General features: G+C 39.9%; 1 protein-coding gene across 1 annotated transcript in view; it reads right to left on the bottom strand.

The window, feature by feature from the left end:
• The window catches only part of NOL4 (nucleolar protein 4), a 2,553,475-nt gene that overhangs the window by 431,917 nt on the left and 2,103,928 nt on the right, over positions 1–17,630 (bottom strand). The window lies entirely within an intron of this gene.

Below are 17,630 nucleotides of genomic sequence, written 5' to 3'. Positions count from 1 at the left end.
TTGTTGGCAGGAAGGGGTGGTGTATGGGGGTGGACTATGGAGGTGTGGGTTATCTGTGATAGGTTGTAGGAGGGAGTGGTTTATTGGGCTTAAATTTAGCACTAGTGGGGGAAGGTAGAATTTGGGGCCAGGGTGGGGTGTGGAGTGAGCCCGAGCAAAGTGGGGCTATATACCAAGCTACAAGGATTTCCAGGGTCTATGAGTATGTAGGCTTAAAGAATACAACTTTACAGTGATTTTACTCAGTTCTTTTTAAAGTAAGCTGCAATTTACCAAATTTTACTCAATTCTTTTGAAAGTGAGCTGTGTTTTACTCAATATTGTATTAAACAAAGTTTGTAGTTTAGCCAGATAATTTTACTGACTGTTGGGAGTAAGCAAGCTTTTAACCTGAATTTTGACAGATATTGTAGTTTAGCCAGACAGTTTTACTGACTGTTGGGAGTAAGCAAGCGTTTAACTTGAATTGTGTACAGATAATTGTTATTTCTTTAGCAACTGTGAGATGAAGTAAGCAGGGGAAATGTGTTATTCAGGCTGTTTGCACTGTAGAATGATTATTTTATTACTTATTACAGCAGCTTGACTAGGGAGTCTAAGACTGTTAAGCTATTTTTTACTATGGACCCTTGGCTAGCCGTAGACCAAGTTCAGCCAAGCAATGTATTAGCACAACAGTTACACTTAAGATACAGACCTTGCAGTCCTTTTCCTTAGCAAGGGACAGTGCAGGAATGCTTTTCTTTTAGTTTTCAGGATGATAATTTCTTTTTAGCACAGATTGAGCTGTTCGAGGTAAGGGAAAGACCTGATAAGGTACATAGAGTCAGCGCATGGATTCTATATGGAACATAGCTAACATAACAGCATGCAAACAGTGTTATACATTCAGGCAGGGCATGCATTAATAGTAGTAGTACCACAGTTTCTGCATTTCCCTATATTCAATTGCAACTATCAGTCAGTGCAGTAGTTTACAGCACAGGCAAGTTCAATGAATTTTACACAGCTTTTCCTATGTGGTTTTATGCTATCAGTAGTTACAGCATTAAGGCAGTACAGCTAAATCCACTTGCTAAATGCTTAGGAAACACTTCTGTTCATGATCTATGAACCCGCATAATAGTATATCACAGCAAACTATGTTGCCAAGCTTATAATGTTAAAATTACCACATGCAGTCAATAAATATGCTTAGAAAATCACTCCTGGCTAGCAAACTTTACAGGTAATTCCACTCGTTTTTCTAAACATTCTACTGGTTTGGCGAATTAGAAAATTATTGCTATGCACACCGTTTAGCTTTTTTAGTTGTTTCTTTACCACATAATCAGTGAAAAGCACAAAACAAAAACAGTTCTAGCATACCGTTTGTTTGTAGAAAACTAGCAGACTGGGACCATAGGCACTAGGGGTTTGAAAATATATATCTGGATGGATATCTTCATCTTTGGTGGACTTAATGACTGCACCTAGCCTGCAGTTATCAGCAAATATGGTCAAACAAACACCCTCTACATTTACCTTGACTTTAGAGAAGTATATTCCAAACAAGAGAGGTCCCAGTGCTGAGTGCTATGGACAACATTAGTAATAAGTCTCTTGCTGGAGCTGGATTTATTTTCCAACATCTGGCTATCCATCAAGCAACATAGGGATTTATGTCTAAATTTGTGAGTTTGTCTATAATACCTGAGTGAGGTATTGTGTCAAATGCCTTGGCCAGGTTGAGGTAGACATTATGCACCATTTTGCCCTCATTCATGGCTCTAGTGACCTTAGAGAAGAAGTCTACTGGTTTAGTAGGCATGACTTGCCCTTGATAAAACTGACCTGAGATAAGGTCCAGTGCTTGAAGATTTCCTATGTCTTTATCAGGTCCACAATAATTCTTTTCATGACCTTGCATATAAGCCTAGTCAAAATTATGGGTCTGTTGATGGTCCCCCTTTGCACAGAAGGATGATCGTTGCAGTACTCTATTCTCTAGGGACAAAGCCTCTATAGAGACTGTGGTTGAACAGAGGTTCTAGATGGCCTGACAGGTCATTTTTCAAGCTATTTAAGAGGCATCCTGTGATATTGTCAGGACCCAACAAGGCAGTGTTTTCAGCTTTGGAGATTGTGGTGAGAATCTTTTCATTTGTGATAGTTGGAGCAGAAATAGTAGAAGGTATTTTGGAGGGGGTAACTGTGAAGTGTTGGGGGGGGTGAAATTGGAGCTAAATGTATTTGCCAGCAAATTTGCTATATCCTGCAGTTCAGTCTAAGGGTTCCATTTATTATTAGTTCGGCACACTGTTGGGTGCTCCCCTTCAGGTTAAGTACATAACTGTAAAATGCCTTATGGTTAGCCTTAGTCTGGGAGGCTATTGTTTCCCCAAAGTTGGCTTCGGTCATCTTGATTAGTCTCCTGAGTTGCTTGTTGGGAATCATGAGGGAGTTGTTTGCCTGTTGGGTATGACCCTTCCTATTTTGGGCAGGATTGTTTTTCTTACTTTTGTTGTACAACCCATTTATACTGGGAGTCCACCAAGAGGGCTTGTTTTGGAGTTTGTCCTAAGTTTATTTTGGTTTGGTACTGCTGTTTTTATGGAGTTATTACATGCATGTATGGGGTTTCCATAAACACTTCCACACAGGCCACAATGCTCTCTGAGTTTGGGGGTGAGTTAGAATTTAGCTATGCCATCACTTAATGGGAAGTTGCTAGCTGTGGAAAAGTTCTTAAATGTTCTAGGGTTTGCTGGGAGTTCAGACTTTATATTTATTTCAAGGTTGGCCACTTTGTGATTTGATCTGATCGGTGAGGACATTACACTGGGGACTAGGGTGGAAAATACCCTCATACTTATGAGTACCATAACCATGATATTTGCACGATTAGTAGGTGGGCAGACTAACTGCTGTAGGGTACTTACATTGACAAAATCCAAGAATCTTTAAGTCTGCATGCTAGTTGTTGCATATGTATCCCAGTTTATTTTGAAATAGTTGAAATCACCCACAAATATGTTGTTGGGTTGAATGGTTAGTGATCTACCTCTTGTCTTTTCTTATGTCATGGCTAAGCCTTGCCCAGCCATGGTGTCTTCTGTGGAAACCTTTTGAATCAAAGAAAAAAACATCATTTTCCTCACCTGATGGCTTATTTTGCTATCAAGTCATGATATTTGGGCTTAAGGAGCAAAAGCAACCTTTCACAGGCTAATGGACAGAGTTGTTATACGCATTTCCTTTTCCTACCTTCGACCTGTCCAGAGCCCTGGCTGCTGTAGCTCCTGCCCTGGCGAGCTTCTCTGTTAATAGCTCTACAGACTCCTGTCCTAACTTACTCCCAACTGGTGACCATCGAACTTGGTCTTCCCACAGTGACTGTGACTTTGTTTGCCTCATACCTCTAAAGATATAACTCTGATCTTGGAATACAAATTAATAGCTCTACAGACTCCTGTCCTAACTTACTCCCAACTGGTGACCATCGAACTTGGTCTTCCCACAGTGACTGTGACTTTGTTTGCCTCATACCTCTAAAGATATAACTCTGATCTTGGAATACAAATTAATAGCTCTACAGACTCCTGTCCTAACTTACTCCCAACTGGTGACCATCGAACTTGGTCTTCCCACAGTGACTGTGACTTTGTTTGCCTCATACCTCTAAAGATATAACTCTGATCTTGGAATACAAATTAATAGCTCTACAGACTCCTGTCCTAACTTACTCCCAACTGGTGACCATCGAACTTGGTCTTCCCACAGTGACTGTGACTTTGTTTGCCTCATACCTCTAAAGATATAACTCTGATCTTGGAATACAAAGTAGGTTTGGGCTCTGTAATGTTCATATAACTGGGCTCCTATCAGGTCTTCCTATAGAGTTGTTTAGATTGCCTGTGCCTTAGTCTCCAGCAGCCAGTACCACCCTTTCTTAGCCCTCCCACTCCTAGCGTAAACTGTTCTCTCCCAGCCATATTTCTATTTCCCTCTACCTCTCTACTGTCTTACTTCAGTTTTCCCCTCTCCCTCCTCCTTACTTATACTATACTGTAGGTGGTCCACTCCCACCTTGGCTCCCTCTCTCCTGCACTGTATGGCTTTAACTAGCCCTTGTCAGGCTACATAGCTAGGATTTGGTCTTTCCATTCCTCCTTATAACCTCTACTTTACCTTATTATCCACCTAACTCTCTCATAGCTTTACTATTGCACATCAGTAACCTCCCCTTCTTCTACACTTTACCCTCTTCTCCACTTCTCCTACTGTATGCTTTTACGCTAACCTCCTCTTACCTGACACTTTTTTCATCACTGGTGCTCTCTGGCTTCTATCCTACCCCTTCTATTTAGCTACATTCGTATGCCACCTTCCTTACCTAGTTAGCTGATTGTCTCCTTCCTCATCTCTCCTTAGTGGCTATATCTTGAATTTCTTTTTCCCCAACCTTCCTCAACCCCGCCTACCCTCTCCTTTTACTCTCATTCCAACTCCCGTCCTGCCCCGCCTCCTTGGTGAGTTTACTAATACCCCCTCCTGCACCTACATCATTCCTTTTCCTACCTTCGACCTGTCCAGAGCCCTGGCTGCTGTAGCTCCTGCCCTGGCGAGCTTCTCTGGTAGGTTCACCTCAACGGAGTATCCAGCCTGTAATTGATATGTTATTTTTCTACCTTGAAGAACTTGTTTTTTGCAATTGAAACATGTTGTTGGTTCTCTGATGTTTTGTTTTAATCTGCTATAGGTTAAGAATTATATCAGACTGTCTTTGGTGCTGCTGTTTTCTTTATTTTGATAAGACACACTGTGCTTATTACTACGGAGTTTCATAGCTGCTTATTTGTTTTTTTTAAGTCTAAATGGCTTACCTATACTAGGCGCATATAAATGAGGTTGTACATGCTACTTTCTTACTTTTTAACTCAGTGTGTTGAATGTTATCTAGGGCGACTCCTGTGTTGAGCCCTTATTTAATTAGTACAGCGCTTCTGTTTGAACAGTTCAGCTCTAACTGTTGGGACTAGCGTATTTGATTTTAGACCTTGTAGGCCTTACTGTTATGTTGCTTTTGTACCTGGTAGCATCTATACTGCCAAAACTGTACAGCGCTTCTGTTGAACAGTTCAGCTTTAACTGTTGGGACTAGCGTATTTAATTGTAGACCTTGTAGGCCTTACTGTTATGTTGTTTTTGTACCTGGTAGCATCTATACTGCCTAAACTGCGCCACTCACGTGGAGATTACCCACGTGCTTAGCTGGCGTTCCCCGCTGTCCCAAACCTCAACGGAACCCTATTATAGCAGATCGCCTGCTCGATGATACTGCTACACTTCCCTCTAAAGTGATCTCTATAGTTCCTGTTGCCTTTTTGATTAGGAAGCAGTTCCTAACCCACTTTGCATTCTAAACGCCTCTACTGTACTCGCGCTTTTAGCGCTTCAGTAATTACTCGGCGTCTGCCCGTTTTACTCACTAACCCACTTCTTTTCCTAAAACGCCTACTACTGTACTCGCGCTTTTAGCGCTACAGTTAATTCTTGGCTTTTAGCGCTACAGTTAATTCCTGGCGTTTGCTACTCTCTTACCCTCCCCAGATGACTTTTAATGTTCTGTTGGGGTATCCCTACTACATTCACAATGGACCTCTGAATGCTTCCTGTAAACGAAGCTTCCATGTTTTACATCTCCTGCAGCCTGTTCCCTTATGGACACTTCTCGACCTACCTTTGTTTTGGGTACTCCTTCTCTAGCCTATCCAGATAACCTTATCTTCACTCTAAATATAACTGTCCATAGACATAGCTTTTGCTAATATTTGTTCTATTGATGCACCTGTGCTCTATTTCAAAGAACTCCATTTGTATAAAAGTTGGGTTTGCATTGTACTAGCACTCTTTATATTTTAGAAACCTCTGTATACATTTCAGCCTAATTCTGGTGACAACATAGACACCTGACTGGTTTGTTTTGCACTAGATATAGTTTATTGTCTAGTCTTTCCTATTCACTGTCTCCTGGTAATGGTTTGTGTACACTGTTGATTCCTGTAATTGCTGTATTTTAGCATGAAGAAGGACTAAGATGTGACCAAGATTTTCAATGTGTATGTTATGTATTCATCTTAGTTGTTACTACTGCTATAATTCCACTGTTGGTTAATGTTGATTACTACTGCTATAATTCCACTGTTGGTTAATGTTGATTATTTTTACATATACATGTGCTAACCTTGTTCTTATTTCTTTCTCTCCTCCTGCTTACCTTCTCCCTAAAGTTAATAGCTCTACAGACTCCTGTCCTAACTTACTCCCAACTGGTGACCATCGAACTTGGTCTTCCCACAGTGACTGTGACTTTGTTTGCCTCATACCTCTAAAGATATAACTCTGATCTTGGAATACAAAGTAGGTTTGGGCTCTGTAATGTTCATATAACTGGGCTCCTATCAGGTCTTCCTATAGAGTTGTTTAGATTGCCTGTGCCTTAGTCTCCAGCAGCCAGTACCACCCTTTCTTAGCCCTCCCACTCCTAGCGTAAACTGTTCTCTCCCAGCCATATTTCTATTTCCCTCTACCTCTCTACTGTCTTACTTCAGTTTTCCCCCTCTCCCTCCTCCTTACTTATACTATACTGTAGGTGGTCCACTCCCACCTTGGCTCCCTCTCTCCTGCACTGTATGGCTTTAACTAGCCCTTGTCAGGCTACATAGCTAGGATTTGGTCTTTCCATTCCTCCTTATAACCTCTACTTTACCTTATTATCCACCTAACTCTCTCATAGCTTTACTATTGCACATCAGTAACCTCCCCTTCTTCTACACTTTACCCTCTTCTCCACTTCTCCTACTGTATGCTTTTACGCTAACCTCCTCTTACCTGACACTTTTTTTCATCACTGGTGCTCTCTGGCTTCTATCCTACCCCTTCTATTTAGCTACATTCGTATGCCACCTTCCTTACCTAGTTAGCTGATTGTCTCCTTCCTCATCTCTCCTTAGTGGCTATATCTTGAATTTCTTTTTCCCCAACCTTCCTCAACCCCGCCTACCCTCTCCTTTTTACTCTCATTCCAACTCCCGTCCTGCCACGCCTCCTTGGTGAGTTTACTAATACCCCCTCCTGCACCTACATCATTCCTTTTCCTACCTTCGACCTGTCCAGAGCCCTGGCTGCTGTAGCTCCTGCCCTGGCGAGCTTCTCTGGTAGGTTCACCTCAACGGAGTATCCAGCCTGTAATTGATATGTTATTTTTTCTACCTTGAAGAACTTGTTTTTTGCAATTGAAACATGTTGTTGGTTCTCTGATGTTTTGTTTTAATCTGCTATAGGTTAAGAATTATATCAGACTGTCTTTGGTGCTGCTGTTTTCTTTATTTTGATAAGACACACTGTGCTTATTACTACGGAGTTTCATAGCTGCTTATTTGTTTTTTTTAAGTCTAAATGGCTTACCTATACTAGGCGCATATAAATGAGGTTGTACATGCTACTTTCTTACTTTTTAACTCAGTGTGTTGAATGTTATCTAGGGCGACTCCTGTGTTGAGCCCTTATTTAATTAGTACAGCGCTTCTGTTTGAACAGTTCAGCTCTAACTGTTGGGACTAGCGTATTTGATTTTAGACCTTGTAGGCCTTACTGTTATGTTGCTTTTGTACCTGGTAGCATCTATACTGCCAAAACTGTACAGCGCTTCTGTTGAACAGTTCAGCTTTAACTGTTGGGACTAGCGTATTTAATTGTAGACCTTGTAGGCCTTACTGTTATGTTGTTTTTGTACCTGGTAGCATCTATACTGCCTAAACTGCGCCACTCACGTGGAGATTACCCACGTGCTTAGCTGGCGTTCCCCGCTGTCCCAAACCTCAACGGAACCCTATTATAGCAGATCGCCTGCTCGATGATACTGCTACACTTCCCTCTAAAGTGATCTCTATAGTTCCTGTTGCCTTTTGATTAGGAAGCAGTTCCTAACCCACTTTGCATTCTAAACGCCTCTACTGTACTCGCTTTTAGCGCTTCAGTAATTACTCGGCGTCTGCCCGATATACTCACTAACCCACTTCTTTTCCTAAAACGCCTACTACTGTACTCGCGCTTTTAGCGCTACAGTTAATTCTTGGCTTTTAGCGCTACAGTTAATTCCTGGCGTTTGCTACTCTCTTACCCTCCCCAGATGACTTTTAATGTTCTGTTGGGGTATCCCTACTACATTCACAATGGACCTCTGAATGCTTCCTTTTAAACTAAGCTTCCATGTTTTACATCTCCTGCAGCCTGTTCCCTTATGGACACTTCTCGACCTACCTTTGTTTTGGGTACTCCTTCTCTAGCCTATCCAGATAACCTTATCTTCACTCTAAATATAACTGTCCATAGACATAGCTTTTGCTAATATTTGTTCTATTGATGCACCTGTGCTCTATTTCAAAGAACTCCATTTGTATAAAAGTTGGGTTTGCATTGTACTAGCACTCTTTATATTTTAGAAACCTCTGTATACATTTCAGCCTAATTCTGGTGACAACATAGACACCTGACTGGTTTGTTTTGCACTAGATATAGTTTATTGTCTAGTCTTTCCTATTCACTGTCTCCTGGTAATGGTTTGTGTACACTGTTGATTCCTGTAATTGCTGTATTTTAGCATGAAGAAGGACTAAGATGTGACCAAGATTTTCAATGTGTATGTTATGTATTCATCTTAGTTGTTACTACTGCTATAATTCCACTGTTGGTTAATGTTGATTACTACTGCTATAATTCCACTGTTGGTTAATGTTGATTATTTTTACATATACATGTGCTAACCTTGTTCTTATTTCTTTCTCTCCTCCTGCTTACCTTCTCCCTAAAGTTAATAGCTCTACAGACTCCTGTCCTAACTTACTCCCAACTGGTGACCATCGAACTTGGTCTTCCCACAGTGACTGTGACTTTGTTTGCCTCATACCTCTAAAGATATAACTCTGATCTTGGAATACAAAGTAGGTTTGGGCTCTGTAATGTTCATATAACTGGGCTCCTATCAGGTCTTCCTATAGAGTTGTTTAGATTGCCTGTGCCTTAGTCTCCAGCAGCCAGTACCACCCTTTCTTAGCCCTCCCACTCCTAGCGTAAACTGTTCTCTCCCAGCCATATTTCTATTTCCCTCTACCTCTCTACTGTCTTACTTCAGTTTTACCAACTCTCCCTCCTCCTTACTTATACTATACTGTAGGTGGTCCACTCCCACCTTGGCTCCCTCTCTCCTGCACTGTATGGCTTTAACTAGCCCTTGTCAGGCTACATAGCTAGGATTTGGTCTTTCCATTCCTCCTTATAACCTCTACTTTACCTTATTATCCACCTAACTCTCTCATAGCTTTACTATTGCACATCAGTAACCTCCCCTTCTTCTACACTTTACCCTCTTCTCCACTTCTCCTACTGTATGCTTTTACGCTAACCTCCTCTTACCTGACACTTTTTTCATCACTGGTGCTCTCTGGCTTCTATCCTACCCCTTCTATTTAGCTACATTCGTATGCCACCTTCCTTACCTAGTTAGCTGATTGTCTCCTTCCTCATCTCTCCTTAGTGGCTGTAACCCGCTCCGTTCGCCCTGCGGGCTCACTCCGCTCCCCACCCTACCCCCAATTCCCACCCACCCCCAGGGGTCCTAGTCTTATAGCTCTACAGCCACACCCCTATCCCTCCTATCCTATCCCTCTCCTTCCCACCAAATTGTTACCTAGCCTTAACACACCCCTTCCACTCCCCCTTCTCTTTCTTTGCCCTATTACCTTAATTCTTATATTACCTTTCTCCTTTTCTTACACTTCTCTCTTTACCCCTCCTCTTTCTTCTCCAGTCTTATCATTCTTTACTCCCTACAGAATCCAATTCTTATTCACCACCATTTTTTAAATAGATATACTACCCCCTCTCTTGCTTACCACACTCATTCTCTCTCCTTTCTATTGTCCTCTTTCCTCCTCACTTCTCGGATTACTAAATAATGACTCCCTACCTGCCAACTATGCCTATACTCTCAGTCTTACTCTTGACCACCCTTTTCTCAACATACCATATCACCTTCTTTGAAATTTCACTTAACAACTATCATAACTCCTCACAAAAACACACTTCTACTATATTCACTTTCACATCATACCCTAATGTTAATTCCACCCCTAGCTATCATCTATCTAAATTTCACAGACTACATCACCTTACCTACCTACTACAATCAGATAAAAAAACAAAACCTCTAACATTTCTAAAGAGCAACTATTTAACTAAACTAGTTAATCCTACACTACAAGATGGTGACATCCATCCCAACCCTGGCCCCACCTCCCCTCCTCCCCAAAACTGCTCACCTAACCTCAATAATAACTTCCTCATAGGACACCTTAACATTCAAAGCATAAATAAGAAAATACCCTTCATCCATGCCCTCCTAGATATCCACTCTTTTGACATTCTTTGCCTCTCTGAAACCTGGCTAAACCCAGGCACAAAAGACTCGGAGATTATACCCAAAGGTTATAATATAGTAAGACATGACCGCTTAAAACGTAAGGGTGGTGGAGTAGCAATACTTTTCAAAAGTCAACTTAACATCTCTACTCAACCAGCATGTCCAAACCAAGATTGCAAAATAGAAGCCATCATTATTAAACTCCAACTTAATGCCAAAAAAGCCATTTACTTTATTTGCTTGTATCTTCCTCCAGGAAATAACATTCCAATATTAGAAGACTTTCTTAGCTGGGTTTCTACCACCTACCCTCAAGAAACCATAATTCTTGGCGACGTTAACATAGATTGGAACACTATTAATGCTGACAATCCCTCCTCTCATATTAACCTACATGGTTTCACCCAAACTATTACCTCAACTACAAGAGTCAATAAGCCCAGTAAAAAGACAGTATATTAGACTGGATACTCACAAATAAAGTCAACAAACAGTATAAAGTAGGTACTATGCCAGACGATATCAGCGACCACTCCCTAACCTACATTACTAGACAAAAGTCAGAATGTGTTAACCTCCCAAATACAAGGCTAATTCGTTCTATCAAGCATTTTAACATAGAGGTCTTCAAGCTGTACTGTGAGCATGCAATTGGAATTGCTTAAAATCACTTCCCTGGAGGAGGCAGTCTTATTCTTTAATACTACCTTCTTATCCATACTGGATAAACATGCTCCAGAACGTTCTATTAGAGTAAAGACCAAAACAGCCCCATGGCTTACCAACGATACTAAAAAACTCATTCATGCTAGAAACAAAGCATGGACGAAATGGAGATGCCATAGACAAAACCCTGATTTAGTTCATTTCCGCCAGCTTAGAAATCTGGCTAAGAAATCAATAATCTCTGACAAGAAAAACTTCTACTGTGAACTTCAGGAAACCCATCTTAACAATTCTAAACAATTCTGGTCATCAGTAAATAGACTTCTTTCCCCAGGAATTGCTAAAACTCCTTCCCCACTCAATGCTGACCCAGAAACCCCTCTCCAGACTGCTAATGCATTCAACTCTTTTTCTCTGAAACTTTTCAATCCCTAGCCAAACAAATGAACACCAACAACTCTTATATTCCAACTATTCTAGCTAACTCCTCCTACAACTTCTCTCTAAAACCTATATCTACTTCTTTCATCTACAGACTCATTCACAAACTGAAACCTTGTACCCCTTCTGCTGACAAGCTCCCTTCTCTTTTCCTTCAGAAAGCTGCCAAAGAAATTACATATCCTATATCCTTACTTATAAACAGAACTATCCAAGAGGGAACCATCCCTGACATCTGGAAAGTCTCCTATATTATCCCACTACATAAAGGTGGTAACTCCCTTGACCTTTCCAACTTTAGACCAATTGCCCTTCTCTCACCCCTAGCAAAAATCATGGAAAAATGTATTCATCAGCAACTTGTGCACTATCTCTCTCTTCACAACATAATAGCAAACTGTCAGCATGGTTTTAGACCTCACCACAGTACCACCACTGCCCTTCTTTCTTTTGTAGATACTATCAACAAAAATCGAAACAACAATACTCTCTCTTCCGCCTTTTCATTGATCTCTAAAGCTTTCGACATGGTCAACCACTCTCTTAATTAACATTCTTGAATCTCTCTCTTGTGATAACTTTGCCATTAATTGGTTTAGATCTTATCTTGACAACAGACAACAAGCAGTTATATGGGAAAACCATATCTCATCACTCTTGCCCATTTCCATTGGAGTTCCCCAGGGCTCCATTCTTGGTCCACTTCTGTTCTCCCTCTTTATTAACGATCTTCAGACTGCAATCCCACAAGCAACCTGCATACAATACGCAGATGATTCAACCCTTATCTGCTCGGCACCATCCTCAACTGAACTGATCTCAGTGACCCAAAATACCTTTAATACTGTAGAAACTTGGTTTTCTAGACGGTTTCTCCTACTAAATGCCAAAAAAACAAAACTCCTCCTCTTCTCCCGCACCACTCGGTCCCCCCTTTTAAACTTTACCATCTCCTCAAATAATGGTACTATCATCTCACCTGATCCAACTACAAAACTTTTAGGAATAACCATTGACAATAATCTCTCCTTCGATCAGCACATCAACAACAACATCAGGTTAGTTAACAGAAAAATAGGATCCCTATATCGTATCAAACCTTTTCTAACCCCAGCAACTAGAACCAAGATTGCACAATCTCATCTTTTATCAACTCTCCTATATGCTTCCCTATTTATACAAACCTTAAGAAAATTAATCTTAACAAACTTGCTACTTGCTATAACAACATAGCTCGCCGCCACTAGTAACCCCTTTAGGACCCACCATTGTATAAACCTAAAACAACTAGGCTGGCTTGAATTTCAAAACTACCTTATAATTCCTCAACTCACTATTGCCCACAACATATTACACCTACCTGACAACACCCCAATACTCTCTCAACTTCTAATCCCTTACAACAATCTTAACTCACTTCGCTCCTCTAGTAAACTCATGACAAAATCTATAAAGGCAAACAACACAGCAGGTGATTCTCTATTCACTAACACAATAGGTAGAAGTTGGAATCTCTTACCTTGTGACATAACTCTGACTACATCCCAGCCACTTTTCAAACAGAAAATTAAACTGTACTTCCAAAATCATTGGCTTTGTTCCTGCAGTACACCTGACTAACCTTTTTCTCATACTCTGTTTCTCCTCCACTCTTTTATCTCTACCCTATTCAGTTCTGTTCTTTTTACTGTTGAGATTTAAGTATGTACATTTTGTACAATTGCTGATATTTAATGAACTGCATATTGTAAACTTGTTTCTCTTTGAAATTATCTTTCATTCTTTTTGTTTTTGTAATTTCTGATTTAGCTATATCTTAGAGCAGTCAATTTTTTATGTAATGTACTTAGTATATAGTGGAGCTTTTCTCCTCGGGCCTCTGCTGAAAATGGACATGTATCCAGCCAGACTAGCCCGGTCAACAAATGTAAAATAAAATAAATAAAATAAATAAAATTTCAGATATTTCATAACCTACCTTGATGTGGTGATCTTCTCAGAAAAGTGTTAATGCTATGTCCTAAATGGTCCAGATGATTTTCAACTCATTGCACAGGAATGGACTGATCTCTAACCCAGTGGGATGTCAGAAGCCCATTAGTTGAGCTAGGTAACTGGCACAGGGACTGTAAGGCCACAGACAGAGAAGGTGAAAGCAGTATGCAACTGACCTGTACTTACTATTATGAGACAGGTCAAGACTTTCCTAGGATTTACCAATTACTGCCACAAGTTTATTCCATACTTTGCCACCATAGCTTACCCCTAATGAACTTAATCAGGCATTGGACTCCACTAAATGTCAAATGGACAGACAGCATAGAATAGGCATTTAGAAAATTAAAGGACATATTATGTTTTGAGTCCATATTATTATGCCTGAAATGTGCTAAGCCATTTACTGACTTCATGGATGCCTCAGAGGTGGGCATCAGAGCAGCCTAGTTACAAACTGTTGAGGGAAATGAACACCCTATTTGTTACATGAGCCTCAAGCTCAGCAAATGCTGAAGCAAGACATTCTGAGATTAAGAGACAATGACCTAAGTGCATTAAAATATTGTCTACTGGGCAGAAATATCAAATTGGTCATAGACTATGTCCCACTGTAGTGGCTATATAAACAGAGTGACTATAATGTTAATCATTCTAGATGGACCTTGTCACTTCAACCCTTTGAGTTTAGGGTTATCCACTATCCTGATCATAGTGATCTCAATGTGGAGAGGTCCTCCCAGGCCTGCACCATTTCTACTGAAGGTAGAATTGCTGGTCCTATGCTGGGGGAAGGGGTCATGTGACATGGCAACGGTCTCAGGGCAGCACTCAGGAATATCATCTGCTGCATACACAACAAATGTTGTCATGCTTCTCAGGGGACAGGTTATTGAAGAGAAATACAGAGCACTCCCTGCAGAAAGGCAAGCTCAGAAGGTGGCAGATCTTGTAGGTAATTAATCAGAAGCAGCCTGCATTGAGCAGAATGTTAGTATTGTTAGTAGTATAGAGGGTTAGATTTCAAACTCCTGTGGAGTGGACTAGGAGAGTCTCAATTAAGATACCTGGGTGGATGGGCGTAATTGTAGAAGCTAGTAATACTGAGATCTAAAGAAATCTGTCTGGTGGTTCCTTAATCTTGAGGAGTTGGAGTAGGAATATTCTGACCTACAGGAAAAAGTCTGTTTATACCAAAAATCTAGAGAGACTGGAAAGAACTGCTTCTACAGAGTTGTACTATGATACTGTCTGTAAACTGGAAATACAGATGGACTGTTATCTTGTTCAAGTTGATAATCTGGCAGTTAGTGCAGAGGATGTAGGTTATGAGTTGTTTTGCTCATGAAACAGGTTGTTCCATTGGAATTTTCGGAATAGGCAAGTAAGTGGTGAGCAGATTATCATGCATTGACCAATATCCTAGTGCCAAGGTGTGACCTTTGTAGGTTGTACAGTAAATGCCAGTATACTATCAGACAGAAAGTGTACATCATTCAGGGATTACCAAACACATGAGCTGGACGTCAAAAAATGTGGTTTGCATCTGGTATGCAGCACATATATTTCACTTACAGGAGTACAAAATGGCAAAGATTCCAATGTTAAGGCATCTGTTAGTGCAGTATAAAATACATTGTCACTGTAGTACTACTTAATAAAAATATTCATTACACAAACTGACTTATATTTTCTACTCAAATGCTGCATCATACCTTAGTTTTGCTATCACAATGCCTCCTTCCCACCATGTAACTCAATGCCAGAGAGGGGTGCTATTTTAATGCCCTGATGCAGTTTTCTACTGTTCACCACATCCTGCAAATCTGATTTGCACAACTTTGGCTTACCTAGTGGTAGAACCCTGACAGTAATTCTGTTAGTGTATACCTTGTAGTAATGGGAAAGCAGGGCACAGCATTACAGTGGCATCTTTTCCCACTAACGTGGATTGCATTTACATGAAATCTGTTTACAATTGCAGTGTACCTTACCAGTCATTCCAGAAAGCCTCATGTATTAGTGTATTCCTCGTAGTAATTAGAGTGCTTACTTACCAGGGTTATACTGTTGTGTTAATATAATATTCTGAAAATATGTCCTGGCAATATCCTCTTTGCGTAAAACCTACAAGACAGTGATGTGTAAGTGAAACATTCCTGCATGGCAGCATTACATTTCAGTTAAAATGTTCAAATTCCCTCTATGTTTGCATGCTGGATTGGTCATATGAAATGTACACTAGGATGTTTACTTTGGTAAAAGAATTATATAAAAAGCAAGGAAAGTAATAAGAAAATATGCCGTTTTGCAGGCAGTTAGGAGTTTTATGATAACCACCCCATGAATTATGAAAATAGGAAATAGTAACAAAATCATGGAGTAAGACATTAAGGGACCTTCTCTTTACAGCTTTTGGATACACACCACCCACATTGCATTAAGAACCTTCACATCCACTTTCAAAAATAGGAAAGTGTTTCATTGTTGTCACTCAAGACAGTTATAGTCTGTAAAGCTGAAGTCTCTCCTGCATCCATCCCTTTCAGTGGTTATTGTACAATTATTTAGACGTAGTGCTGTTACTATAACTATGGTGATATAGTTACTTTGTATTTTGCAATGGGAGGAGAAGGGTGTTGTTTTTGTGGCTAACAGATTGGTAAATTGGTGATGCCTTTTATATCCCACTTACCTGCTTTCAATATTCTAATATTTTTGCGGTTCAAAAGTTATTGAGCAGTCAAACTCCATATGCCTGGAAAATAATATTTATTTGCTATTGAAGAAATATACTTCCATACACACATATACACATGTGCACATGCACACACACAGACACACACATACTTATATATGTGCACACAGATATTACACCAACAAACGCAGTAGTTATGCACTGATACAGTATGAAAAATTACTTCTTTGGAATTACAGGAAACCTGGTACAAATTAATAACAATATTATGCCAATGCCTTCCAGGATATTTTGCAGAAATCAAGCCGTGTGATGATGCTGGTGACACATAGTTATGCATAATTATATCTGAAAAACTTGTAACGTTAATACAAGCCACACAGTATAGTATGGTCAAGTCTTGTGTAAAAACGATATAGCTCCAGGAGTCTGAAATTCATGTATGTAGTTATATTTTTACAGTACAATTAATTTTGTATGGAGACTTTATGTTTTGACCCACACCATGAAAATATCCATTTGTTTTTGCTTCAGTTTCAGTGAAGAAATGTTGTATTCTGAATGTGACAAATGTTTGAAAGGAAACATCTTTTCATATGTACGCAATTTGCATTTGACTGAATTATTTAAACACATTTAATGGCCTTAATTTCTTTTCTCCACTCAGATAAACGGAATTACAGATTACAGAGACTGCCAAAATAAATAGAAAGCCACCTTTCAAGCATAATTGATATGATTTAACCTTTCAGCCTTGCCTTATGCATGTATGTACCCATATGTATTTATGTATATTTCATGAAAGCCTGTCGGTGCTGACATAATATTCTTTACTGTCTGTTTAAGCTATGGCTCTTTCAGGTTCTTTATTGGTAGCTTGACAGGTACAAATGGTTCACAGTACAGTTTCCAGAAACAATTAGAACCACAAAGACAGCGTAACAAAATATGAATTACAGCACAAAGTACGTAACTGATAAAGAGAAAACATGAGGGAAAGGGTGATATAGGCTCAGTATATGTTTATTACAGTACACAGTTCTAATTTCTGGGGTATCAAACACTGAAAATAATTTATAGCTCAAATATTCAGATATGACTTATTGCTTACTTGATCTTAGAAACCTGAAAGGAAACATCATTTTCAGCAAATGCTTACCACTAGAAAGTATTCTGTGTTCAAAGTCTGATAACTAACTTTTTTGAGGACTTATTAGTGATGTAATTGGTTTTATGTTTAGCAATCACTTAAAAAAAAAAAAAAAAAAAACAGTAGCAGATTCATGGGATCACCTCCAAGAGTTTTGGAATTCTAGACAGCAATTATCCTGTAATGATCTGGCAACAGGAGCTGGTTTGAAGGCAGCA

Source organism: Protopterus annectens, chromosome 3.part1 (assembly GCF_019279795.1).
Source record: "Protopterus annectens isolate FY-2018-M chromosome 3.part1, PAN1.0, whole genome shotgun sequence".
Taxonomy (NCBI): domain Eukaryota; kingdom Metazoa; phylum Chordata; order Ceratodontiformes; family Protopteridae; genus Protopterus; species Protopterus annectens.
Note: the sequence above shows the minus strand (reverse complement) of the source record. Positions and strands in the feature narration are given on the sequence as shown.